Source organism: Stenella coeruleoalba (assembly GCF_951394435.1).
Source record: "Stenella coeruleoalba genome assembly, chromosome: 4".
Taxonomy (NCBI): Eukaryota; Metazoa; Chordata; class Mammalia; order Artiodactyla; family Delphinidae; genus Stenella; species Stenella coeruleoalba.
The window spans coordinates 126,415,779-126,441,679 of NC_137149.1; the positions used below are offsets into that span (position 1 = coordinate 126,415,779).

At 39.2% G+C, this 25,901-nt stretch overlaps 1 long non-coding RNA gene across 1 annotated transcript in view; it reads left to right on the forward strand.

Annotated features, from left to right (window-relative positions):
- Positions 1-484: 484 nt before the first annotated feature.
- Positions 485-25,901, forward strand: part of LOC307185581 — a 41,998-nt gene continuing 16,581 nt past the window's right edge. The window contains exons 1-5 of the long non-coding RNA XR_013828100.1: positions 485-858; positions 11,885-11,972; positions 12,083-12,224; positions 22,178-22,269; positions 25,064-25,162. This is a non-coding gene — a long non-coding RNA (uncharacterized lncRNA). The remainder of the gene's footprint in view (positions 859-11,884; positions 11,973-12,082; positions 12,225-22,177; positions 22,270-25,063; positions 25,163-25,901) is intronic.

Genomic DNA, 25,901 nt, shown 5'->3' on the forward strand with positions numbered 1-25,901 from the left:
CTCACCAACCCTGGAAAGATATCACACCAATTTTTATATGTTATACACATTTTTTTTTGTACTGAGTAGTAAAACTGTATTTATAACTAACTGTTCTTTTGTGATCTGACCTGTTTAGTTTTGTTGCTAAACGTTGCTCTCCAGGGTAGATATTTCTATAGAAAATGCTCAAAATAAGAGACAGTGTATTAAGATTGAATTATGACTTTGCATATATTAAAAACATTGAGTGTCAACATGTATGGGTTATGGTACCAAATTGTTTTAAAATCCATTTATATCATTAAATGTTTCCTTCAAGGGAAGAATTGGTAGTTGATTTGCAGTTACATTAAATAGAGTGGAGTAAAGAGAACCTTTTGTAAGCCAAGTGCATGAATTCAATTCAACAAATGCCACCATCTTCAAATAACACTTTTGAAGTACACAAGTGTTTGAGGTCTGGACTCTGTTTATTAATAGAAAAAAAAAGACATATGTTCGAAAGAAGATGTGAGGTGTTCCTGGGCTTTTGTCATTCGAGTGATATGTGTGTGAGGTGTAAATGAAACTTTATTGATAAAACACTTCTTCATTCATTTACTTCATAGGAGATTTTAGACTCATCTGATCCTTTTCCTACACAAGTCAGAGTACAGTGAGGATCCCAGGCGTGCATGAAAACTCTGTGGCTGGGCCTCCGCCGTGTTCCAGGCGCACTGAACAGCCTGTTTACAATCAGCGGCCATTTGGAAGGCAGAGCAGAGCCTCTCACTATATCTCACAGAATGGCCCCAGTTGCCCCAAGCCAGGCCTGTGTTGCTCACACAGTACCCTCTTTATGAGCCCAGGGACGGAATTTCAATGAAGAGCACTGAGGTATGTTTTTCCAAAAGTGGCATCTGGCTCAAGGATTGGTTACGTGAATGGCCCAGCAGCTGGTTATACCTGTGGTTTCTGCTAATTAGGCTGAGGTTGTGCTGGCTGCCTCCTTGGGCTTTCAGAATACATCCAACTTTTCGTCATCGTCACAACTCTAAAGATGGCCTAAATGTGTGTGTGGTAAAGTCCAGGGGCCTTTGAACTTGGTATGGATACCTGTCTTACTGTGGACACAGTGGATATTTATTCCCTGGCCTACACTTATCCACTAATGATGGGTCAAGTCATTTGGATTTCAAATACAGTAATAATTAATCCTGAGGAAGTTTAGCCTAAGTACAGGTTTCCTTTCCCTTAGAACCGACTGTTTCTCCCCAAAGCAGGCAAATGTTTTCTTAAAAAATTAAAAATACTTCTATATCCATCTGTCTCTGTCATGTTTCTTCTTTGTGTATTTATCTCTGTGGATACAGAACTGCTCTGGACATTTGAGGGATGTATATGTTTGCGTATGGGTGCGCATATATTTATAAACAGGGCTTTACTATAAGGGGAAAGAAGGATTCCTGGTAGAACTGTGGCCGGAAGGGCCTACTTCCTGCAGTGAAGGCCTCTGGACCACACAGAGAACAGCCCCATCCAGTCCTCCTCTCCACTTGCTCCACCGTTCAGAAGAGAACCAATGCAGAAATTGTCTCTCAAGCAACGTGCAAAATCTCACCAAAGTATAACCTTACCTCCTTTCCCTGTTTCTAGTGGCCTCGGTGCACCCAAGAGCTTGCTGCAGAGCCAGATAAATATTGTCTGGAAGAAAGAGCACAGATCCAGAAGTCCGGAGGCAGGCTTCTATTTCCAGGTCTATCCTCTGACAAAGGCGATGCTTGAGGACAAATCCCTTCAATTTCTCTGCCCCTCATTTTTCCGGTTTATGTAAAACGGCGATAAGTTAGTCAGATGTGTGGATACCTTGTCTCACAGAGTCCCTCTGACTTTACTATGAAACTGTCTCAGGTAAAAATCTGGGAAAAGAATTGAGGAACTGTACGCAATTTATAAAGTTCTATCCAGAAGAGATTCTTAAATACTTTAACATGAAGGGGCCAGTTGTGGTTAGAAGGCTATATCAGATTGGATCAAAATTGGATCAACTTTTGCAAACTTATGGTTACCAAAGGGGAAGGGGGGTTGGGGGAGGGATAAATGAGGAGTATGGGATTAACAGATACACACTACTATATATAAAATACATAACCAACAAGGATCTACTGTAGAGCACTGCATATATAGCATATATGTATATATATATGTATGTATAACTGAATCACTTTGCTGTAGACCTGAAACTAAATTGTAATTGTAAATCAACTATACTTCAATTTTTAAAAATCAAATATACTTCAATTTAAAAAAAATTATTTAAAAATTGGATCAATTTTTGCATCACAGGAACATAGAAAATTTGGCTAATGATGTCATAACACTGTTGGTTTAGCCATATAGTCCCCAAAGCCAATGAAAACTCCTGCATTTTTTTTTCTTTTTGTTTTTTTCGGTACGCGGGCCTCTCACTGTTGTGGCCTCTCCCGTTGCGGAGCACAGGCTCCGGACGCGCAGGCTCAGCTGCCGTGGCTCAGGGGCCCAGCCGCTCCGCGGCATGTGGGAGCTTCCCGGACCGGGGCACGAACCCGTGTCCCCTGCATCGGCAGGCAGACTCTCAACCTCTGCGCCACCAGGGAAGCCCAAAACTCCTGCATTTTACACTATCCTTTCCTCTGCCATTTCTCAATCATCCTGTATGGCCAGCCATGTAAAATGAAACTCCCTAGCAGGAGAGAAACAACCAAACAAAAAAAACCCTTTTTACTTCTTCTTTCTTGGAAAGCTTCCACCTAATCTCTCTTCTACTTTTTGTCCTCTTCAATTACTGTTAACATGCACGTTGGCTACTGAGGCACAGTCAGCCTCAGTTTTAGTCCTGCACCAATCTTGAAGCAGGACTCTGCACATTATTTCAATTCATACACTCCCCCAACCAAAATTCATCCCAAAGCATTAGTGAGCAATGCAGCGTTTACAAAGACTTCATAGATGAAAAGGATGAGGGTGTTTACATATACACACTAAATAACCTAAAAAAACACAGTTAGACAATTTTTTCCCAATAAAATCTGTTGAAGCTCTGACTCAGACAGTTATCCCTTTCCACCCAAATTTCTGTCCTTGCTCCCCTACCTTAATTCATCTCCTTCAGTAAGTCTGGATACCAGCCTGAGGCTTCCTTCAACTGTGCAGTAGCTTATCATGTCTCTTTTCCAGGAATTCAGTTCAGGTGGGTTCTGGAATCTACTAGGAGAGCCTGTGCGCATCTCTTCCCAACTCTGTGTTCAGGGATGTTGTTAGCTTAAAATTGGCTGTGATGGGAAATCAGGGAAATTGGAGATGCTGCACATCAAGGCTTCCCCTCCCTGTCCCCATTTCCCCCCAGAAGGCCAGTTGTTAAACATCCACCAACGCACAGCTGGGTGACTTACAAAGTGTGTAATGCCAGGTGCACGTGGCGCTCAACAATCAAAATGGACACAATCATTTCTGCCTCGTAAGTGCATCAGCTGAATAGCAGCCCAGTTATTTTCAACAAAGCAGGTGTCTCCTTGCAAAAGAATGTTCCTCCCAACTTCTAAGTAGTTCATTGTTTCTCCAGGTCTTCCAGAATCTCTTTTATAAGAATGCCAGGGAAAAAAATTTGTAATATACGTTCTTCAAAATTTAGAGGGATTATTTAAAGTCTAAATAATGAAAGAAATTTAGCAACATCTTACTAAGTTTTTTTAAAAGTGTTTTAAAATTTTTTCAGTGAGGGGCAGATTCACCCTTGGAGAAAATAGTTTTGTATTAAGTGTGTTTTATATTTTACAAGTTTTATATTGAATATAAGCTGCTGTCTTTATTAAAAAGGACTGCTGTATTGCAATTAAGATAATGAATAAAAGGTAACAAGGAAACTTTGGCAAATTCAATGAAAACTCCAATTTTAGAAATATTAAAAAGTGAAAAGTAATGTGTTTCTTAGAATTCAGGAAATACAGCATAACTGAGTTGAAGCAGGGAAATAGAGAGAGGCAGACAAATTGAGACAGACCTCGAGATGTGAAAAGCGGCGAAATTCATATTGCTGACATGGAGACAGTCCACCTAATCTCCTTGTAGATTTCTTCGTTACTTTCAGGAAAGAGCGGGACAAAAATAATCTTTTACCTAATTAGTAGAGAAAGCATATATAGGAAACCTTTGATAAGAGTTAGCATTTATAATTAGAGTGGAAGAAAAGAGGATTTGATATAAAGAGAAAGCTCAGATGTTCCTGAATCAGTCAACTCAGGAAGCCAATTTAACTCAAAATTAGGAGAATAGGGTGACACAAAGTAGCACTTTCAAATAAGATCAACAAAGGAATTGAAAGTTGTACCAAACAGGGGCGGGTGGGACAGAATGGTTTCAAATTGAATTGAACTGCTTTTTAAATCTTTACTAGCCACATCTCATCTTTAAAATATAGACGTTTTAATGTTATTACATTCAGTTATTTTCAGTAAAATCTTTTTTTTGAATTTAAGCATGATAAAAATACAGTGTTTCTCTGAGTGTGCAAATATGGTTGTGTGTCTGTCAGTCTATTCAGGCTGCAATAACAAAATATCACAGACAAGGTAGCTTGTAAGCAACAGAAATTTATTTCTCACAGTTCTAGAGACTGGGTAGTTCAAGATCAAGGCACTAGCATGGTCGTGCTGTCTAGTGAGCACCCTCTTCCTGGTTCACAGGCAAGGCCCTCTTGCTGGGTCCTCACATGGTGGAATGGGCTGGGGATCTCCCTGGGGCCTCTTTTATAAGGGAACCAGTCCCATTCCTGAGCGCTCTACCCTCATGACCTAAGCACCTGCCCAAGGCCCCACCTCCTCAGAGCATCATTTTTTGGGGGTTAGGATATCAACATATGAATTTTGGGGCGATACAAACATTCAGACCATAGCAGTGTCAGATCGGATCACATCTTTTGGGTTTATCAAGTCAGTGTCTGCGTCATAGTCAGAACATACATGTTTGTTGCAAAAATTATTTCTGTTTGCTCTCCATTTGTTTAATTATTAGTACCAACTTTTAGGTTGATATTTGCTTAGATTAAGCAAATCTATTTTCTTATGTTTTCTCCTGTTTTCTCTTTTTAATTTAGAAGCTTTGACAAACTGATATTTAAAAATTTCATCGTTTTGAATCTGTCCACACCTTCTTAATTTCTTCTGTTGATTTTTATCCCATGAAAGACGTTCCCCATTCAGATTAGGAATGTATCAGATCAAAACTTTTATTTTAGAAGAATTTCTATCTTCACAACATTATCTAGAGACATGGTACACTTTCCATTTTCATATGATGGGGCATTTATCTTGTTGACTGCCACATGCCCAGGGCCGGGTAGATTGCCAACAAATACTTATGGAAGAAAGTAATCTTAACCAGAAAACACAGCTTAACGATATTTGCGAGAAGTTTCTAATCTTCACCATAAAGTAACAGAAACTTGAGGAAACGGAGGGGAGCAATGGACTTCTAATCATCAGTTGCACCAGCATTGTTTTTCCTCTGTTAGTTCTTGCGGACTATTTTCTTTCTGAACCAGGTCTAAGTTTCTCTGCCTAGATTTGAAGATTCTGAAAAACCAGTTTGGTTCCTTCTTTGCATTCTCCCTCAATTTCTACTTTAACTAGATACCTACCTCGACCCCACCCAAGCTTCCCCACTGCCCCCAGTCTTTGCCTTTACTCCTTTTCCTTCTTCACTGGGGCGGGTGAAGGGGGATGGGGGAGTCCCTGTCTGCCTCTCTAACTAACGATCACCAGCCAGCAATGCCTACTTCCACTCCCATGCTGCTAATTCTCTAAATAATCCCTTCAGCAATTTAATAATTTTAAAAATCATTGACTTTGTATTTTTTTGACTGTTCACTCTCCTTTGCTCTAATGCTTTTATTACTTTTAATTGCTTGCCAATTGCTTACATTGGCTTTTTAAAGACAGACAATCATATGAGAAACTAAGATAGTTTGTGCCTCCCCTTTTAGGAGTGAATTGTCTTGTTTATGCTTAACATCTGAATCTACGGGCTAAAACTTCCAAGTAATCCTTAACAATGGTGGCAGAATTGCCATCCTTACTTTGTTTCTGATATCAATGGAAATAGAAATGTGTCAGGTGCCTTGAAGTAACTATTGTTATAGAAACAAAGGATTTCTCTTTCTAGTCTGTAGCTGAAATTTGAATGAATAATTGTAATATTGGTTGCTGGCCCCTAGTGTTTAGAAATTAATAATAGTGTCTTTTGCTGTACTTCACCCCTGGAGCTCTGTCTGAGGGGGACTGAGCACAATCTCACTGAGGGGCGTGCCTGTCCTCAGCGGCCCTGAGAGGCGACACAAACAGACCTGGTTCACCATATTCTGGCATTTTTACCGGATAGGCTGCAACCTTCAGTTGTTATAGGTAAAGAAAATGAGAAATTATAAACTGACACCCTCAGGATCACACCGCCAGATGGTGCAGGTCTGGGATGAGAACTTGGGCTGCTTTCCTTCTTATTCATCTACCACTTTAGCATCTTTGGGGAGAGCAGGCTGTCCCCGGGACAGCTCCAGGTCTTTACGTATCCTCACAAGCTTCCACATTCTGATTTATTCTGTCAACAAGGAGCTGTCACGGCAGTGATCTAGTCACTCTGGAGTTGGCTGGAGCGAAAGTGACCCGCAGCCTCTCTGGATCCACTGAATTTATTCCAGTGGTGCGTGTTTAAGCCCAAACGTATACCTTATGGAGGAGATAATGAGTCTCTAGTCAGCTTCAAACAGCAACAAAGCTGAGCCTGACTGAGGGGACATTTGAACAGAAAACACGAGAGACCGCATAACAGAATCTCTTTTCTTTTCTTTTCTCTTTTGTCCTTTTCCTTTCTTCCTTTCCTTTCTCCTTTCCTTCTTTCCTTCCTCCCTCCCTCCCTCCCTTCTCTCTCTCTCTGCCTCTGTCTCTCTCTCCTTCTTTCCAGATACTCTTACCCGAGTCCCTCCATGGAAAATACAGAGTTTCTCCTCGCACACTGACAATGCGTGGAGGTAGATTTCAGTACATGTTGAAGAGGTTTGAATGGAACAGTACGATCAGTACAAGGTGGACATTGACACTCCATCAATACAGCCTGGTGACCAGTGAGTCCAAGACGCCATATTTTCCACAGCTTTGAAGTTCACAAAATAGCGAAATAATTAAAAAAAAGAACAAACGAATGTGAGAGACAGAGAAAGGAGGAGGAGGAGAGGAGAAAGGGAGGAAGGAAGGAAGGAAGAGAGGGAATAACGTGAATTTCATCTTTATATTTAGCAAAGCCCGGCCATTAAGGAAAACTTGCAATCAACCGATGCCCATCATTTTTCAGAAGAAAGAACACCAAAAAGCAGAAAGGCAGGAAGTACCTAAAGTTAAGCTATTGATAGCTTTTACAGAGTATACATTTAAATTTAGGAAAAAATACAAATCACTCTCTTGCCCTTTGTTTCCCTCCTAATTTTTGCTACAGACTGGCAAACATTCTATACAGACTGCCGCTAGTCGCTGAACAGGCTTTTAAAATCTCAGGCAGGGCTTCCCTGGTGGCGCAGTGGTTAAGAATCCGCCTGCCAGTGCAGGGGACATGGGTTTGAGCCCTGGTCCGGGAAGATCCCACGTGCCACGGAGCAACTAAGCCCGTGCGCCACAACTACTGAGCCTGCGCTCTAGAACCCGTGAACCACAACTACTGAGCCCGCGCGCCTAGACCCCGTGCTCAGCAACAAAGAGAAGCCACCGTAATGAGAAGCCCGCGCACTACAACAAAGAGTAGCCCCCACTCACCCCAACTAGAGAAAGCCCCATGTGCAGCAACAAAGAGCCAATGCAGCTAAAACTAACTAACTAACTAACTAAATAACTCTACTTTTTTTTTAAAAAAAGTGTTAAAAAAAAAAATCTCAGGCAACCAGGAATGTTAGGAACAAGGTCCTTGACTCTGAAGGATGGTGACCCTTAGGGACAAGAAGAACCAAAGGAATGTTCTTACGGCACTGAGTCCAAAAGGTCTTTATTTTATTTTAGTCTTTGGCTATACACCATGTGGGATCTGAGTTTCCCCAAACAAGGATAGAACCCGTGCCCCCTGCAGTGGCAGGGAGGTGTCTTAACCACCGGACCACTGGGGAATTCCCCAAAGGGTCTTTCAATGCAAGGAGGGAACATGACGGGAAGTTGACCCTGATGTAATGTCAGGCAACGGGCATCTGCCCATGGGGCAGAGTCCTTAAATGGTGAAGCCATTGGCAAGATCATTACACTGGTAGCAAATGTGTGGGCAGACACATGGCCTTGTAGCTGGTAACTGGCTGAGCCAGTGTGGAGACCAGAATGAATGTAAGTGATGTGACGGGGGCTTCATGGGGAATCAGGATTGCCCCAGGTCTTTCTAGGGAGAAGCATATGAGCAGTATCCCTGTAACACATGTGTAGTATCAGTGTCAGTATAATTTAACATGCATTTCCTCATATAATTCTCTTCACTGAATACACCAATTTGTCCTAAGCTCCTCTTTGCTAGCACTCCTGGGAATGTCTGAAATACAGACAGTAGCGATTTCTACAGAGTTACCGTAATACACTTACTAGCACAAAACAACATCCTGGGAATTTGTTATATGAATCTAGCTAATTCATTTAACTCACACCTTATGAGTGTCCATTAACTTGACATGCTTGATTATGAACATCTTTCTCTTTGGATAGTGGATGATTTCACCCTAATACCTGGGTAGGTCGTTCTGCCTCCTCATTAGACCCTTCTGTCACAGTGCTAGAGGCTGAATGTGCCATTTGCATAAGGATTGTCTTCCTAGAGCCCAACTCCAGTTTTGCCGTCAGCAATCATAACTGATTTGTCTGAGTGGAACAGAAATTATCTCGATGACGCATGCCTGACAACTATTTTAGTAAACCTTCATATAGTGTACGCACAGTGTTATTTTAGTTATCCTCAATGTTTTAAAATTGTCTTCTAATGCCCAGCTTTAAATAAACTTCGACTAGTTCAAAACCAAAAATAGTAGAACCTAGATAACCACTGAGTACATCAAAGACTTTCATGTAATCGGTGCACTGATTTCTGTTTCTGATTTCAAAGCAAGTGTTTTATAAAAGCAACCTTTTGGGAGTGAAGCATTTAAGGACAATGACATTTTGCCTTCCTTTTTTTTTTTTTTTTTTTTTGGTAAAATCATATCTCCATAGTCAACAGACCTGGGATGCTAGCTGATAATCTTGGATTTCATTGAAGACCAGAGGAAGCAGAATCAAGTTGTATGTATTCTCTGGTGAAAATTGCTATTTCATACTCATTGTCTTCAAAATCTTAATTAGTTGTTGTGATGGTATAGGACCTGGATAGGAAGGCCATCTTGCTGTAGAATCTGTAGCTGGTACACATATGCATTCCATGACATCCTTTCAGAGAGAATCATACTTTCTTTACTGCCAACTTCTTGCCTAGTTCATGTGCATAGCTGAGGGAACTCACCAACACTTCCTTTAACATCTATCCATTCTCAAGAGTGTTTTCTACCTCTTACCTCTATTCAACCCATCTCCTTGCCAAGAAGCGGTGAACTTCCATGGAGATTCAGAAGTGGCAAAATATCAACGAGCCTGATATACTTCTTGAAAAACTCGGTAACTCAGCTGATGAAAGGGCTTGGGACCACCAGCCTGACCCAGGTGGGCCCTGGGGATTCAGAGACACTCCAGTCACGTCAGCCTATGACCGTTAGCAGCTAGACAACTGGTGCATTCTGTACCAACAGCTGGAGCTTCTGGGAGGTCTTTAACCATAGCCCTGAGCAAAGAGCATTGAGGTAATCCAGGATGGAGGTCACCAACGGATGGAAAACTGTGGTGGGATTGTCACTGGTGAGGAGAGAGAAGAGGTTACAGCCTTTTTGCCAAATCCTCTGTGGCTGGATTCAGTGCCCAAGCGCTGATTTCCATTGCGAATGCAGTCTAACATTGGTGGTATCTGTCTTGGGGAGAAAAACAAGTCCTGATACTGAGTCCCACTCTTTGGTCAAGAGACACTGCCAAAATGTGTTCTTTGGGTGCGATTTCACACAGTTGTGATGAGAGATTTTCTTATCTGGAGTAAATATTTCAGGAATAAAAATGCCTTTATGAAATTAAATGAGTGGTGAAACTTAATGTGTGGAAATCATCCTGGAAGTAGAAGGTCCTATATTCTTCTTCTTTTTAAAAATTTCTAGGTTGAAAGAGAAGATGAGGAGATTCTTAGTCTAATTAACAAATATCATATAAAATAGAAGCAATTTTTGCCTTCTTCTGCTCCTCCAACTTGCACATTTTTCTTTGAGATTTTAGCAATAGATGATTAGTTGATAACTCACACAAAGCCTGGTTCAGAATGCACTTCAGAGCTTCACTCTAAACAAAAATCTGCAGCAAAAAACCATGACCATATACTTTTGACACTGAGCTGACACTAACCGAGATGGATAGGGTCATACTCTTCAAGGTCTACTTCCCCAAACAAGGGAGGACAGATGTATGAAAGAACAAACATACCCAGCTATGCCTAACATTGTACAAATGCACACAACTGAAGTATTTATAGCTTATATAGGCGAGTTTTGTTTTGTGGTTTGGAAACGTTTGTGGCTCTGCTTGTGGTGAAGGGAGGATTTTTGCCATAATAGGCAACAATCTCGTCCTCTCACCTCTGATGTGCGTGCCACATGGCCTTTGCAATTGACAGGCAAGAAAGCTGAATAGGACATTCGTATTTGAGCAACAGGCTAATGCATACAAGACCTGGCCGTACGACTAGAGCTGTCCTGGGTCAGCCTCCGTGGCAGTCTGCTTTGTAAGCACCAGAAAACACGAATTCGTTTTGTGAAGGCTCACCTCCCACGTGGACGCAGATCACTTAGAAAATGTACCGAGAACAAAAGTTTCAGCCATGTCCTCCTGGTACTTCTCCCTGTTAAGATGATGCCAAAACAACAAAGTCCTACTGTATGGTGCAGGGAACTATATTTAATATTCTGTGATAAACCATAATGGAAAAAAAATATGAAAACGTATGTATATATATGTATAACTTGATCACTTTGCTGTACGGCAGAAATTAACACAACATTGTAAATCAACTATCCTTGAAAAAAAAATTTAAAAAAAAGATGATGCCTGTGCAATGGGTATCTTTTTTCCTGTTCAGACTTTGCTCTTCAAGCCTATGCTGATACTTGTTGGTTTTCCTGGATTCTATATATCAGTCAGGATTCTCACAGTGTCAAGTACACGTGTGCTTGCACATACGTATTTTTATTGTACTAGAATTAATAGTTCAAAGTGTAGCAAATAATGAAACATTTTACATGCCTTTTTATTATAAAAATTATAATAAAGTGTTTATTATTGAAACTTTTTATTATAAAAATTATAATAAAGTGTTTATTATTAAAACTTTTTATTATAAAAAAACGTATATTTCTACCTGCTGTTGAATGCTCAACCAGATTTTGAGAAGAAATGAACCGTGTTTGCTGAGCCCCAAATATGCTCTTTTTTCCCATCCATCACACTGAGTCTACCATCAATTCCTAACAGTCGATCCAAAGTGATATTAGAAATAGGCTTGTCTTTGGTCTGCCTCATTCAAGGCTCATCTCTCGTCAATTATTCTCACCAGCAACTGTGGTCCTCAGGACTTACTTTGATTGTCACTTACCTTCTTAGAGCATAAAAGTGGTTCTATTGTCCCTTTCTGGTCAAATTTAATCTGTGGATTTTTATAAATAAAAACTTTTCTAATTGCCTTCTCCTCATCTTGTTCCAAAGGCTCATTTCACCACCTATGCCATTGTTTCTGTCGGTTATCGTTTATACAGGAATCCTCATTTCCTGTATAACTCTGCAGAGATCTCCTGTCTAGCCCTCTGACAGCTTCTGGATCTAATTAAATCCAATAAACATATGGTACGTACCTATTTTCCAGGCTCTGTGCCAGGCTCTATCCCCTCATTTAGAACCGAATTACATACTGTTTCTATTATTTATTTATTTGTTTATTTTGAATGTTTCTCTAGGTATGCCATCTAGCCAACCAGAAATCCTGCTTCCTGAGGGTGCGGACCTGGTCCTACACCTCTAGCAGCGAGCCTCAGGAGTGCTTCACACAGGCATGCGCACACACACTTTTCGTTGGATCTGTTTACGCTGCCTTTTCAGGTCAGTCTCCTTTGTGCTACATTATTCTCCGTCTCTCTGATCCTTCCCACTTCCCTAACTGCTCAGAACTTAGAGCTGCATCCCAATAGAGCCCCCAAATGTATGCATCCTGTTACCTACATTCCTCCCGCTCTAAGCATTTGATTATCAGCTCCTTCAAGGTGGGAGCTATATCCCCTGCGGTCTTCGTTAATCCCTACAGCTCTTTCTCTGCTATACCAGAGTTTCCATATGGTACATTTCCTGTGTAGTACACTTCTCTGCTATAGCAAACTTTCCACAGTTTCTGGTTTCTTTTGTGGGGAGTGGAGGGTCATGCAGCTTTTCTACCTCTCATCTTCCATCTGGTCCTCCCTGGGTTGAGAGTGCTTCTTGTTCCCCAATCCTTGGCCCACCTACCAAAAGGAGAGAGAAACCCAGGACTTATGTTCACGCAAGGAGGAAAGTGACATTTAGGTAAAATTGAATAGTATTTTGTCAGGTGCCTAAAGTTGATGTTTGGGGTGAAAAGCATGGGAATACTTCATCTTTACATTTGGCCTTGTTATATACTAATTATGCAGGCCATTCAAAGCTCAGTTCAACGGATATGTTTCAGGTGCACCAATTAGGAGTAGAAATAGGAGCCTGGGGCACTTCCCATGACATTCAATATTCAGCATTCAACACCCAGCATAGCAAGTCGGGGCCGTCACTCACTGAAGGTGTTTGCCTCCTGTTATAGCCCTAAAAGTGAGTGGAATGCTTGGAAACTTTAGAAAATGGGTCCATACTCTAGATAACTTTCTCCCATGCCAAATAAAACAATATTCAGTGTTTAAAAAATGTTATTGATAATATACTTTTTCTAACAAAAATATGTGTTCTAGAAAAATGGAAAAAACAAATACGTAATTATCTTACAAAAATAGGATCATGGTGGGTACATTGTTTTGCGACTTTTGTTTTGGTTTTTTGACTTTTGTTTGTACTTTTTAATTTATGTCATTAAATATTTTTCTATGCTAGGATATTCCAAAGTGAGTCTGTTATAGAAGTTATTAATAAATATTACATATTAAGAAGAGAGTTTCATGATGAGATAAATGTTGGCAATGCTGGATTCAATAGGATTTTTGTTCCTATAGGACTTTTTAGAGCTTTTAATGAACTAATGTATGTTGTGATTCTTAAAAATAAGGATATATTATGGAAATTCTCTCAATTGTTTTACCAAGTACATTATTTATGTATTATGTATTTATGTAATTTCTGTAGAGTAAGTGTTCTTGACCACACTTTGAGAATAGAAGCAGAAGTAGGTCATAGACCTGCTATGACTAATCTTAGGATGTAACCTGGAAAATTTATTAAAACATGTTATTAAAAAGTCCTGCTTTGAAAATCAAAACCACAATGAGGTATCACCTTACACTGATCAGAATGGCCATATCAAAATGTCTACAAATAACAAATGCTGGAGAAGGTGTGGAGAAAAGGGAACCCTCATACACTGTTGCTGAGAATGTAAACTGGTGCAGCCACTGCGGAAAACAGTATGGAGTTTCCTTACAAAACTCAAAATAGAACTACCGTGTGATCCAGCAATTCCATTCCTGGGTATTTATCCAGAAAAAATGAAAACACTAACTCAAAAAGATACATGCAACCCAGTGTTTATAGCACTATTTATAATAGCCAAGACGATTGGATTATTAAGAAGATGTGGTGTATATATAGAATGGAATATTACTCAGCCATAAAAAAGAATGAAATACTGCCTTTACACCAATGTGGATGGAGCTAGAGAATATTATGCTTAGTGAAATAAGTCAGACAAAGACAGACAAACACTGTATGATATCACTTATATGTGGAATATAAAAAATAATACAAATGAATATATATGCAAAACAGAAACAGACTCACAGATGTAGAAAACAAATTTGTGGTTACCAAAACAGAGAGGAAAGGGGGAAGAGACAAATTAAGGGTATGTGATTAAGGGATACAAACTACTATGTATAAAATAGATAAGCAACAAGGAGAGATTGGATAGCATAGGGAATTATGCTCATTATCTTGCAATAACCTGCAACGGAGTATAATCTGCAAAAATACTGGATCGTTATGCTGCACACCTGAAACTAACACAATATTGTAAATCAACTATACTTCAATTAAAAATAAAGTCTACTTTAAAAAAATTACTGCTTTGAGCTTGTTTCTTATGTGTCTGTATATATGACCTTCTTTATTAGCAAGGGAGTGAGAGATTTGACTGTAGAACATTAATTTGACATAACACCTGCTAACACCAACGGAACTAATATTCTGTGCAACATAATTTGAGAAATACAGCTGTGCAGGGTTCCCTGATATTATTGTACAGATGGTGATTTGGGGTTCCGTGTTCCTTATTCCTTCCAGGTCTTGATGCTTCTATACTTAACTGTGTATTCAGAATCTGGCCTCACTGTTTGCTTTATTAAAGATACAGTATGATCCGCATCAGTTAACTTATTTTTCCAGTTCTATTTTCAGTCATCATAAAAATACATTGGCCAGAAAGGAAGCTAATAAATCAGTGCTCTGTAAAAGTGCAGGTTAGAATTTCTTAGGAAATTTAAGCAGAGATGCTCCTTTGTTGGAGAAAAGTAGCAACAGTCTGGATTCCTAGGAGAGATTCACCTCCACTCACAGCGGCCACGTTTTCTTTAATTTTGTGCCCTGCCTAGAATTTTGTCCCCTGCAACCAGCCAGCCAGCATCTCTGTTTGCCTTCTCACGAGCATATTTGTCCTGTTTCCATAGTTGTATATGTGTTATGGTTTCTCATTTGCTCTGTTTAAATGAATAATGTACATAGTTTCTCTCTCAAGTTAAGTTGCACTTATCAGCGTTTTGCAAAAAAACTGTTCAAAGACAAATCTGCCGCAAATGAGTTGTTTGGTGCTGCTGATATGGTTTCTTTAAAAAGCAGAGGTTTCAGAAACAGCTTATCCGTCAATAGCTCCGATGGCATTTTGTGGTTGCTTTGCACAAACATCTCCCCTTTCTCTCCCAACCCTATCACCGCAGAAGATAATTTACTTGCCATGTTGGCTGTTTTCCTTTTGATTTTAAGAATCTTCCCTTTTCTATTTAGTTTATCCTAGGTGGTCCTGGGAAACTTCTATACATCTACAATTCAAGGATGGGTGATACACTTCATGTTAAGACCATAAGAGGAAAACTAATGGAACTATGGTTTGGACTTTGTCCTCAGGCAGAATGGAAGGGTGGCTGATTCTTTAGAGTTAAACTTTGGTCTCCTGATGAAAATACATTGTTCCAGTGAATTTTTGGTACACAAGTTATAAATGTTTGAAAAATGTGAAATAAATGCTGAGAGGGTTGGTTACATCCTCCATATGTGATCTTTAAAAAAAAATACTTCCTCTTGATCTTACCTGCCTGATTTATCCATTTATTGGTGTATAACTTTCTCGTAGCCACCCAATTTTTTAACTATTTGTTCAACCCTCTCTCATGAAGCACTTATATGTTGGATGCTGTGCTGTAGAGAGGGGATAGTCCATTATATGAATTTACCTAGAAGAAGTTCATTATACTCTATGTAGAAATACACCTTGACAAATATCATTATCAGTGATCCACAGTTGCTATTAGTAAACATTGCAAAGGATTGTCCTGGGCCTTGAAGGAAGATATAATATTGGAGCCTTGCTTTCCAGCAGCTGGGATGAAGTTGGAGAAATAGGACCAATGTGTACAGAGGGAGCTATGCAAGTATCAGCTGAGTGGTCCAGTCAGGTATTCAGCAAGGGGTTAGCTGACCTGAGTTTTGGAAGAAAGAGGATATTTAATTAAGTGAGGGAAAGCAATGGAGTACATTTTAGTCAAGGATAACAATTTGGTAATTGTTGTCTTTGTGACTTTGGAAAAACCAGTTTGTTTGGAACAGCTGTCTTTATTTCAGCGATACTCAATGTTTTCACATTGCTTTCCGTGATTTCAGGACTTTTAATAATTTGAAGAACTCATAATGAAAGTTATAGACCCTTTTTCCCAGAAAGTTGTTTCTCAGGGCACTGAACTTCCAAGGTTTTAGCAACCCCTCAATGACCATTGTTGTCACCATAATTCTTAACTTTTCCTGGGCATAAGTCTATGTCAGATGTATTTTCTATCTATATACACACTATCTCATTGAATCATCCTGACATTCTTGTGAAGCTAACACTATTGCCATCCCTGCTTCATAGGAAACTAAGGCAAGATAAAGTAGATTGCTGGAAGTCACTCAACTAGTAAGAGTCAGAACTGGGATTCAGACACCTTGGTAAATTGCCTTCCATGCGTCTCCTTTCCTTCCTTCTGTGACTTACCACATTTCTTCCACAGCCAAGCTGATATAGTCTCTTTATCTGGTGTCTGGCTACTGGGGGCTTTCAGTAACGGCAAACAAACCCTTGACTTCCTTGGAGGGACTTAGCGACCAGGCAGCTCCATCACCCTGCTTGTTTACAGAAATCAGATATGGGCTTGTGTTGGCACCTGAGTGACAGCATGTGAGAATTCAAGGGCCTCTTCCAGGGGCGGCAGTAAATAGACCAAGATTGCTCTTGTAACGTCAGTGATAGAGAATACAAGATAGGATACTAAAAGGAAGCTTTAGCCTTTTCGTACCGGAGCTAAGGATTAAGATGCAAAATTAGGATCCAGGCTTGGATCCAATTATCCAAAGCATGGTGGGGAGCCGTTGTTAGGATAGGTAGCAGCTAGTACCATGCAGGGACATGAACTTGCTGGAGAAGCTGCTGTAGGGAAAAAGGAAGTTGGAGAGAAAAAGAATATTTTCCAAGCTCCCTCACATGTCACCCTAGGGCACCAGCTAGAAGCCTGTGAGAGGAGATTTTATTGCCCCTGTCAGCACCTCCGTGGGGCCTCTTCTTCATCCCGTTCTTCCATTTCTCCTTGGGGCAGCTGATTCTAGGCTGAGAATTACCATCATGGGAGTTCAGCCAAGTCGAAGTTGCATCCAAGTCATGCCAGCCCCACCCTGGAAGGCCTGTGGGTGAGTCAGGCTTTCCCTGGTACTCAGGGAACCTTCTGTGAATCCAGGGAAAATCCCTCAGGAAGTCACGCCTAACCATAGAGGCTGCCAGGCCAGAGTGAATCTATCGCAGGGGAGGAAAAACACTATCTCCCCCATGATGAATAAGGGCCTGTTCCCTCACCGCAGTGTCTCTGAAGTACCACCCAGTGCCATTCCTCCGTGGTGAAGTGACCCACTTTCAGCTGGGCTGCAGGCTCGCTGGCGACTCTGCCTCTCTTCAGAAGACTTAGGCAACGTGGTCCAACTCCTCTGTTCCTTGACTGAAGTCATTCCCATGAGCTCCCACAGCATGAAAGAGTGCAGACCTCTTTGATGGGTCTGACATAATGCACATTCAGCACCTCTGCCATCCCTAGCCCTTTCTGTCTTCTGCCAGCTAGAGGCACTCCTACGTACAAACATGCTCCTCATCTAGGGAATTGGTCAGCATTTCAGGCAAAAGGGATTAAAAACAAGGACTGGGAGTAGCCAAAAGGAAATACCGTTCTTAGAACATATAGAACAGAGAAGCCATTTTGATAGTTTGCTAGTAATTGTGAAGCAAAATATAAAATAGACTGAATATTTGGAAAACACTAGATTAAACATAGGTTTCTTTACCGAGCAATTTCTTTATTTCTCTCTCTTTTATATGCTCATTTTGTTGTGAATCTCCAAGAAGAGGGTAAAGTAGGCACTCTTTCCCAAATGTTCTTGGTCATGGAATTCTTTTTAGGAGAAACGTACCATAATATTTAAGTGCCAATGTCCAGAGGGTACCATGGTATCAAAATGTAACAAAACATTTGATGTGCACAGTAAGAACTGTGAGTATGTTGAAAAGATTCTATTTTTACATGAATTTGGCTTAATGATGGTGAACTAAACCATTAAAAATAACTCAGAATTTTTTGCAGGGAGGATAATAAGGCAGGGCATTTGGGTGTATGGTTGGCGAATATGCCTATTGGATACGTAAAGATACTGTAAAGCTCTGATAATTAAATCTGTGTTGAACTGGCTCAAGAATGTTTAAAATAAATAACAGGGAAACTAGATATATCCTATAATATATAAGTAGTTAATAGTTATTTTTTAAAAGAGTCATTTCAAATCCATTGAGAATAAATGGATTATGCAAGACTATTAATGCTGCAGAAGATAAGTTACCTATTTAGAAAAAAAATCAATTTAGATTATTACTGCATCTAAATGTTAAAATAAAGTCTAGATCAATGAGAGTGTCAGTGTCAACAAAGAGAACCATGAAAACTAAAAGTAGAAACAAATATCTATTCAATCTCTAAATAGTGGGGAGAGAAGTTAAAAGCCTTCAAAATATCATAAAAATTGAAACAGATAGGTTTGAATATCTAAAAATTAGAAGACTTTGTGAGTCCAAAAGCCCCCAAATTAAAAGTTAATCAATTAACTGGGAAGTATTGGAAGCAATAGTTAAATATTACTACATAAAACATGTAGAGGGAAATAAACTCAGACTCAAATAATTATATGGAGAATGAATAGACACAATTATTTCACAATAGAAGAAATACCAATGCTATTGAGTTTTAAAAGATGTTTGACCTCACTAAATATTCTAATTTTAGAGATGAAAAATTATATTTGCTAATCGTATTAGCAAAAAAAGCACATTCAGTATCTATGAGAGTGAGATAAAAGATTCAAATTTCTAGAAAAGTAGTTAAATAATATGGATTAATTGGGGGAAATGCTCATATCTCACATGGTTTATTATTCATTGCTCTACTATTTACACTAGGAAAAATAAATTAAAATTGAGGAGTTTGATATTATTCTTAAGCTGATATATACATTTTTTTGTTCTTGATGCTACTGGACAGTAGCTGTCCTTTATAAATCTGTTTTTAACCATGAATTTAGCCAAGCAGAGGAATCTTCTAGGAAAAAAGAGAATGAGATCCTGATGCATCCCTATTTTGGTCCAAAGATATAAAACTGTTTATAGAACCAAAGTGGTTCCATTGAGGCTGCCTTATTTTAAAAATGTCCAAAAAGCCATGAGTGTTGGGAACCTCAGGGGTTACAAAGGAGAGTCTGGATTGGTGACTACACCTTGTAAAAACTATAATAGTATAAAAAGAAGGAAACAACATTTCTACTAAAATTATTAAAATTCTGTATGTGAAAGGTTAATCTGGTAGTTTGCATAATTTATTTAGGTGGACAGATAATTCCCTAGCATGAAGAAGAAATGTAAATTTATTATATTTTTACTTCCTTTCAAATCCAGTTTGCAAAAGCAAATTAACTTATATTTTTACCATGATAAATTTTCTGCCTGATTTTAAGTACAAAAATGACATTTGGTTGACAAAATATAAATACATTTATACAATCACTAACAATTTATAAAATGTATGAATATTTTGTTAAACTAAAAGTTTTTAAAACACAGAAAAGACATGCATATATCGAGACTTTCTCTCATATGTGGAAACTATATGGTATGATGATTAAAAACATCTCCAGTGATTCAGATAACTTTGGGTTTCCATGCTAGTCTGTCACTTTAAGGCAGTTTCCCAAGTCCTCAAATTCTGTTTTCTTACCTGTAAAATGGGCATAGTAATAGTACTATTGAGATAACACACACACGGTGGCATAGTTCCTATCATATTCTGAGGGCTCAGTAAATGGAGACTATTATTATAACTAGTTGAAGTACCTTTGCGTATGTTGAGGAGAAAATCCATACACTGAAAGATAGTTGTAAGGAAACTCCTAAGAATGCAGTACAGAGAGATAAACAAATGAAAAATAAGAAAGAGAGATTATGGACTTGGGAAACTGAATTTCAATATATATCCAGTAGAAGTACCACAAAGACAGAATAGAAAAAAATTGCAGAATGGGAAAAAATATTCAAAGAGATAGATAAGAGCTTTTCATTTAAAAAATAGATTTCAATGGTGAATGTCATAAAATATAAATACATGTCTGAATCTATTCTTTAATCTGGAGCTCCCTATATGGTCTCATTCAGGTTTCTTTGTCTGGTTTACTTAGACTGGGTAGCAAACTGTGAACTAGATTTAGTGTCAGGAGACTTAGACAGGTGTTAGGCTCTTTACTCTTCCCCTTGAATTAGTCTGGTCAAGTTTTTAGTCTTTATGAGCCTGGATTCCCTTATCTGAAACATGGGGATTAGGTAATGAACTTTAGGCTAGATATTGCTGAGAAGGTGTTCTGCAGCTGTGGTTAGCATATACAAGTGAGCATATTACTTTCTGTAACAAAGATTATCCTTGATCACGTGGCTGGGTCTCATCCTATCAGTTGAAGACCTTAAGAGCAACAATTGAGGTTTCCTGGAAAAGAGAATTTCTGCCTCAAAACTGCAAGATCAATTCCTGCCTGAGTTTCCAGCTTGCCTGACAGATTTTAGACGTTCTAGGTGCCACAACTGCATAATTGCATTAGCTTATTCCTTTAGCAAGTCCCTTTATAGGTACCTACATATTTACGCACACACGTATATTATTGGTTCTGTTTCTCTGGGAAATCCCTGACTGATTCAATGAGATAAAGAATATAAAAATTTTAAATCATGATGCACATGTGTCTTAAATAGACCGGGATATTCATGCGCCTCGTCCGCAGATACCTAAGTCATGTTTTTACCTCTTTCTGGTCTTTGGTCCAAAGTCACCTTCTCAGTGAGACTTTCTCTAAACACTTTATTTACAGTTGAACTCCCCAACAGCCCCTTCTATTCTTCTCCCTTCCTTTGTTTTTGTCTCTACCACTTGTCACTCTCTGACATTCTATGTATTTTACTTACTATTTGTTGCTTTTTGTCTGTTTCACCGCTAGAATGGAAGCTCCATGGAACATTAAATATTCTCTCTAAAGGACCTCCTGTCTCCATCTTACCTTTTCAAATGTGTCCTCCACAGCCCCCCGTGTGAATCTAAGACCTAAATCTAACTTCTTTATATAAAACACTTCAAAGGTTCAGGACTGTCTATACAAGCACTGCCCAATAGAACTTTCTGCGCTGATGGAAATGTTCTATAATCTGCACTCTCCGTGGTAGCCACTAACTGCTCGTGGCTGTTGAGCCCGTGAAGTATGACTAGTGCATCTTAAAGAACTAGCTTTTTCTTGTTTCAGGTATTACTTAATTTAAATGTAAACAGCCATATGTGCCTTCGTGGTAGACAGTGTTGGAAGCAACTAAATGTCAAGCCCTCCGTGTTGATCACTGCCTGGTTTCTTCAGCACATTTCTCTTTACCCACACCTCACAGTTTATAAAACAGAAATACTGCAGCGCATGAGGTTCTCCAAACACATTGCGTGTGTTGTCAACTTGGTGCGTTTGCTTATGGGATCCTCGTAGCCTTCTGCGTTCCACGCGCACCTTGCTAACTATTATTAACAATTCAATTTAGGAATCGTTCCCCCGCGGTCATTCCAGCTGGATTAGGTGCCCTTCCTTCACACTCTCATAATTGCTAGTGCATGGATCTATGATTTTATTTTTAATACTGGACTCTATTTATCTGTTATGACTCTGTCTCCCCCCGAGATATTTACCTCCTTGAGGTCAGAGCCTATTTCTGTCTTTATGTTTTTAGTTCCTAAATCCATGCTTGGCTCATGGTTAGGGCCCAACAAACCTTTGTTGAATAAATGAAGGAAGGAATGCATTGGACCTAGTGCTATATCAAGAATGCCTTGGCCTTATGTCTATGCCAATTCCTACAACCCTTCTCATTGCCTGAACCTAGAAAAACCCAATGTGGAACAGAGGTCAGGTAGCTCCACTGTAAGACAAATGCTGTTTAATACCATGGCCTACCTTCTTCTCTTTGCTTCCTCTATCAGGAAGAAGATGGTTTCCAACAGAATTGAAGCGAACTCAATACCAGGAGAGTTTGACACTTGTCTGGCCCTCATTATCATTGGCCGCCAAAAAGGTAGCCTTTGAGGAATTTTTTACAACCACTTATAATTATTTTTTAGAATGTTTTTTAAAATGTCTTCACTCCCTGTTCCTTTCCATGCTTTCAGCTCTTGTTTGGGAAAGAAGAAATCTTAGTAGTGGCCACAGCAGAGTCGCTCTGCTGGATTTAGCTTTTCAGAGGGTTTACAGATCACCCATGATCCATCTGTGAACTTAGGAGAGTTCTGAGAATGGCATGACTCTGGGTGAAGAAAACAAATATCTTTGCTCTAAACAAGCTCTCTCTGATTCTTCAAATAACACAGCATAGTGCAAATTTCTAATATAAGAATTTCTGTGGCTAATTCTTGTTTTGTACTAGGTCACACATTTACCATGAATAGTCATGATGTACCTAAAAATGCACCCGTAGTATATTCAGTCAAAGAGTTAAAAAAAAAAAAAAAAGAGGTGGGGGAAGGGTCTATGGAGAGGTGGGTAAGAGGAAAAGGCAATAAATCTCAGGCCCATGGGATCTGGGCAGCAAGCTGCACTGGCAAATCTAACAACTGCCAACTCTGGAATGTGTCAGCTTAATATCATACTAACTGTTACCTGGTAGGTTGTCAGAATTCTAAGAAATGAGAAGATCAAAAATGTTGCAACTGGGAAGTATTCCAAATGCCTTTCAATGTATATCTGCTGAAACAGGGAGGCTATTAAAATGCCCTTTAAAAAGTCCCATTAAAGTAATAATCCAATAAAAGGAGTGTATAGTCTGAGAACTTTGCGGCCAATAGCAAATGAGCGCCAGCAAATCTTGCTGACTTTATGGGAGGTTTCTCCTCTTCTGCTTTCCTCATTGTGTGCTGAGCAGTGACTTAGTTTTACTCCTTGAGTGAACAGTGCAGCACAACCACGTCTACGGTGACAGAACTATAACTTACTTGTGTATCTGCGTACATAAATACGAAGTTATGACAATTACAAGCTTTGTAGAAAATGCACATTATTTGGAACCATAGCAGGTTACAAAGAAAAGGGAGAACTTGATTCATTGTTCCACTGGATATTTGATATTGTGCCCTAGAAAACAATCTAATCAATTTCAAATTTCAGCAGAAACTCTATGGGCACACTGAACAAAAATAATATAAACTTTCAACTTTAAACCTATTTAAGAATTGAATGGCATGTGACGTGAGTAGTTGAGAGAAAAATTGCAACCACTTGATTTTTAGAACATTAAAAAAGTCGTATCCAAGTTTTGCTTAATCTCATTAATCAGCTAGGCTCTCTGTCAAATTCATTGTTTGAGTAGAAATCTCCTGTGATATTTTAAAACTTTAGTACCTTTGGAGAGATTGAACTTGTATTTTCCATCTACCTTTGTCATCTTACCATGCTCGGCAATATAATAAGGCAGCTTTATTTCCTTCTTTTCACCACTATATTATACAAAGGCTTTATCTCCTTCTCTGAAAAACCTAAATGTTTGTAATAGGGAGCCTTTCATTGCTTTTTTTTTTCACTCGTTCTCTCATTGTGCAAACACACTTAGCTTTATAATCATTCATTCATTGTCCATTCATTCATTTAATAAATTGACCACTTTCTACATACCAGACTCTGTGGTAAGAACTGGAGATAAAACAGAGAACAAGTCAGAACAGAAATTGAAATTTATCCCAGCTCCTACATGTTTTTTAGAGGAAGAATTCAAACTCTTTTTTTGGAGGTCCCGATACACTAGCCCTACTTCACAAGTCTAATTTTACGTCATACTTTTCCTCAACATCGATTCCCCATTCTTTCACTTCCAACCACATTTCATGTTCATTCTCACTTTTACATCTTTTCCTAATTTTCTTTCCTCTGCAAGAAATGCAGAAAATTCCTCCAATATCCATTTGAATCCAACTCACTTTCAAAGGCAAGTCTTCTTTCTTCTGCAAGTCTTTTCTGTACTATGCCAGCCCAGATTGAATCTTGCTCACCTATATCCACTTGGCTGACGAAAAGGCATCTCAAACTGAACAAGTTCCGTAGTAAAGCTTTTGGTTATCTGATTCTCCTTCTCAGTAAGTGGTAGTCTCATCATCCAGATGCTTAGGTCAAAACTTAAGGAAGTACCCTTGATTCCCACCTGGCCACTAGAAAGTCCTATCAACTTTGCCTCCAAAAATCCATCTCAAACCTGACCTCTATCTCCATCTTCATTCCAAGTTGAGACAAACCACCATTGCCTGCATAGGGTCATTGTCTCTCCATCACTGCTTCTGTTTCTACTCTTCCTTGGTTACTGTGTACAGAAAAGTGCATCTTCACAGCAGCTGGGATGATTTCTTTTCCAATATATTTCACACCCTGTCACTCTCTTGCTTAAAGCCTTCCATTGTCTCTTAGAAGAAACGTAGAACAGGTGGACCAAAATCCTGGCCTAAATGGCCCTGCCTTCATCTCCTCTTTGCTGACTCAGGCACTGGATCCTTCTCTCTGTTGCTCAGTCACAGCAAGCTTGTTCCTGCCTTGGCCACTTCTACTTTCAGGTCTTTGCACTCACTCATTCTACTCCCCGCTGGACTGCTGCTTCTCTTCAATCTTCCTGTAGGCTGTTTCCTTCTTGTTGCATAGCTGAAATGTCACCTCCTTAGAGACAACCTTGCTTGCCCCAAACCTAAGTTCACTCCTGACTTCCTTTTTCAATAGTCATCATAGAAATTATTACCACTCAACATTTCTTTATGAATTCATTTGTTTATTATCTATCTACGCTCAACTGGAATGGAACTCTATCAAAGAAAGGACTTTTTCTGATTCATTCACAGTTTTTTCACCAGTGCTGGAACAGGACCTGACCATGGATCTCTCTGATACATGAAGAAATGAATGAGCCTGTAGAGCACACACTTGAACTTGAATGCCAAGTAAGTTGCAGGTCTTCATCCTTTTCCAATTGTGCTTCATGTATCGTCACAATTTCCTTAAACCAAATTTAAGCTCCTCAACCCAGCAGACTATACTTTGGTCTCTTATTTACATGGCATGTATCAATGTTAGGTTATAATAAGTACTTTATAAATGCAACCTCCGTGTTCACTTAAAAATGATTTGTTGAAATGTGACTAAAAGTTAGGTATTTGTGACACCTATCATACATCTCTGTTCTATTTTGGCTGCAATTGTTGGGATATTTATTCCTGGAACTTTACCTTTGGTCCAGGACAGTGTACACAGACCAATGGAAAAAATCGTTCAGGAAATGACAATCTTCTCTGCTGTTCTTTTCTTTCCAGGTAACATGAAAGCTAATAATTTAAAGAGTAAAATGTTCAGTCTGGGAAGTTCAGAGTGATTCCACCCTAATGTCTTCTGTAGGGTTGTCATATTTAGCAAATAAAAATTCAGGATGCTCTTTTAAAACTGAATTTCAGATAAACAGTGAATAATTTCTAATATAAGTGTGTCTATGAAATGTTTGGGGTATACTTATAGTAAAAAAATTATTTGTTATTTATCTGAGATTTAAATTTGACTGGGCATCCTGTATTTTATCTGGCAACCCTACTCTGAAGTTTTTGATAGACTTGCAAGGTCCTTGCCATGTGTTAGTTATGTGATAGTGATAATTTAAACATCTTTGGAACTAGTATTTACTCTTTTAGA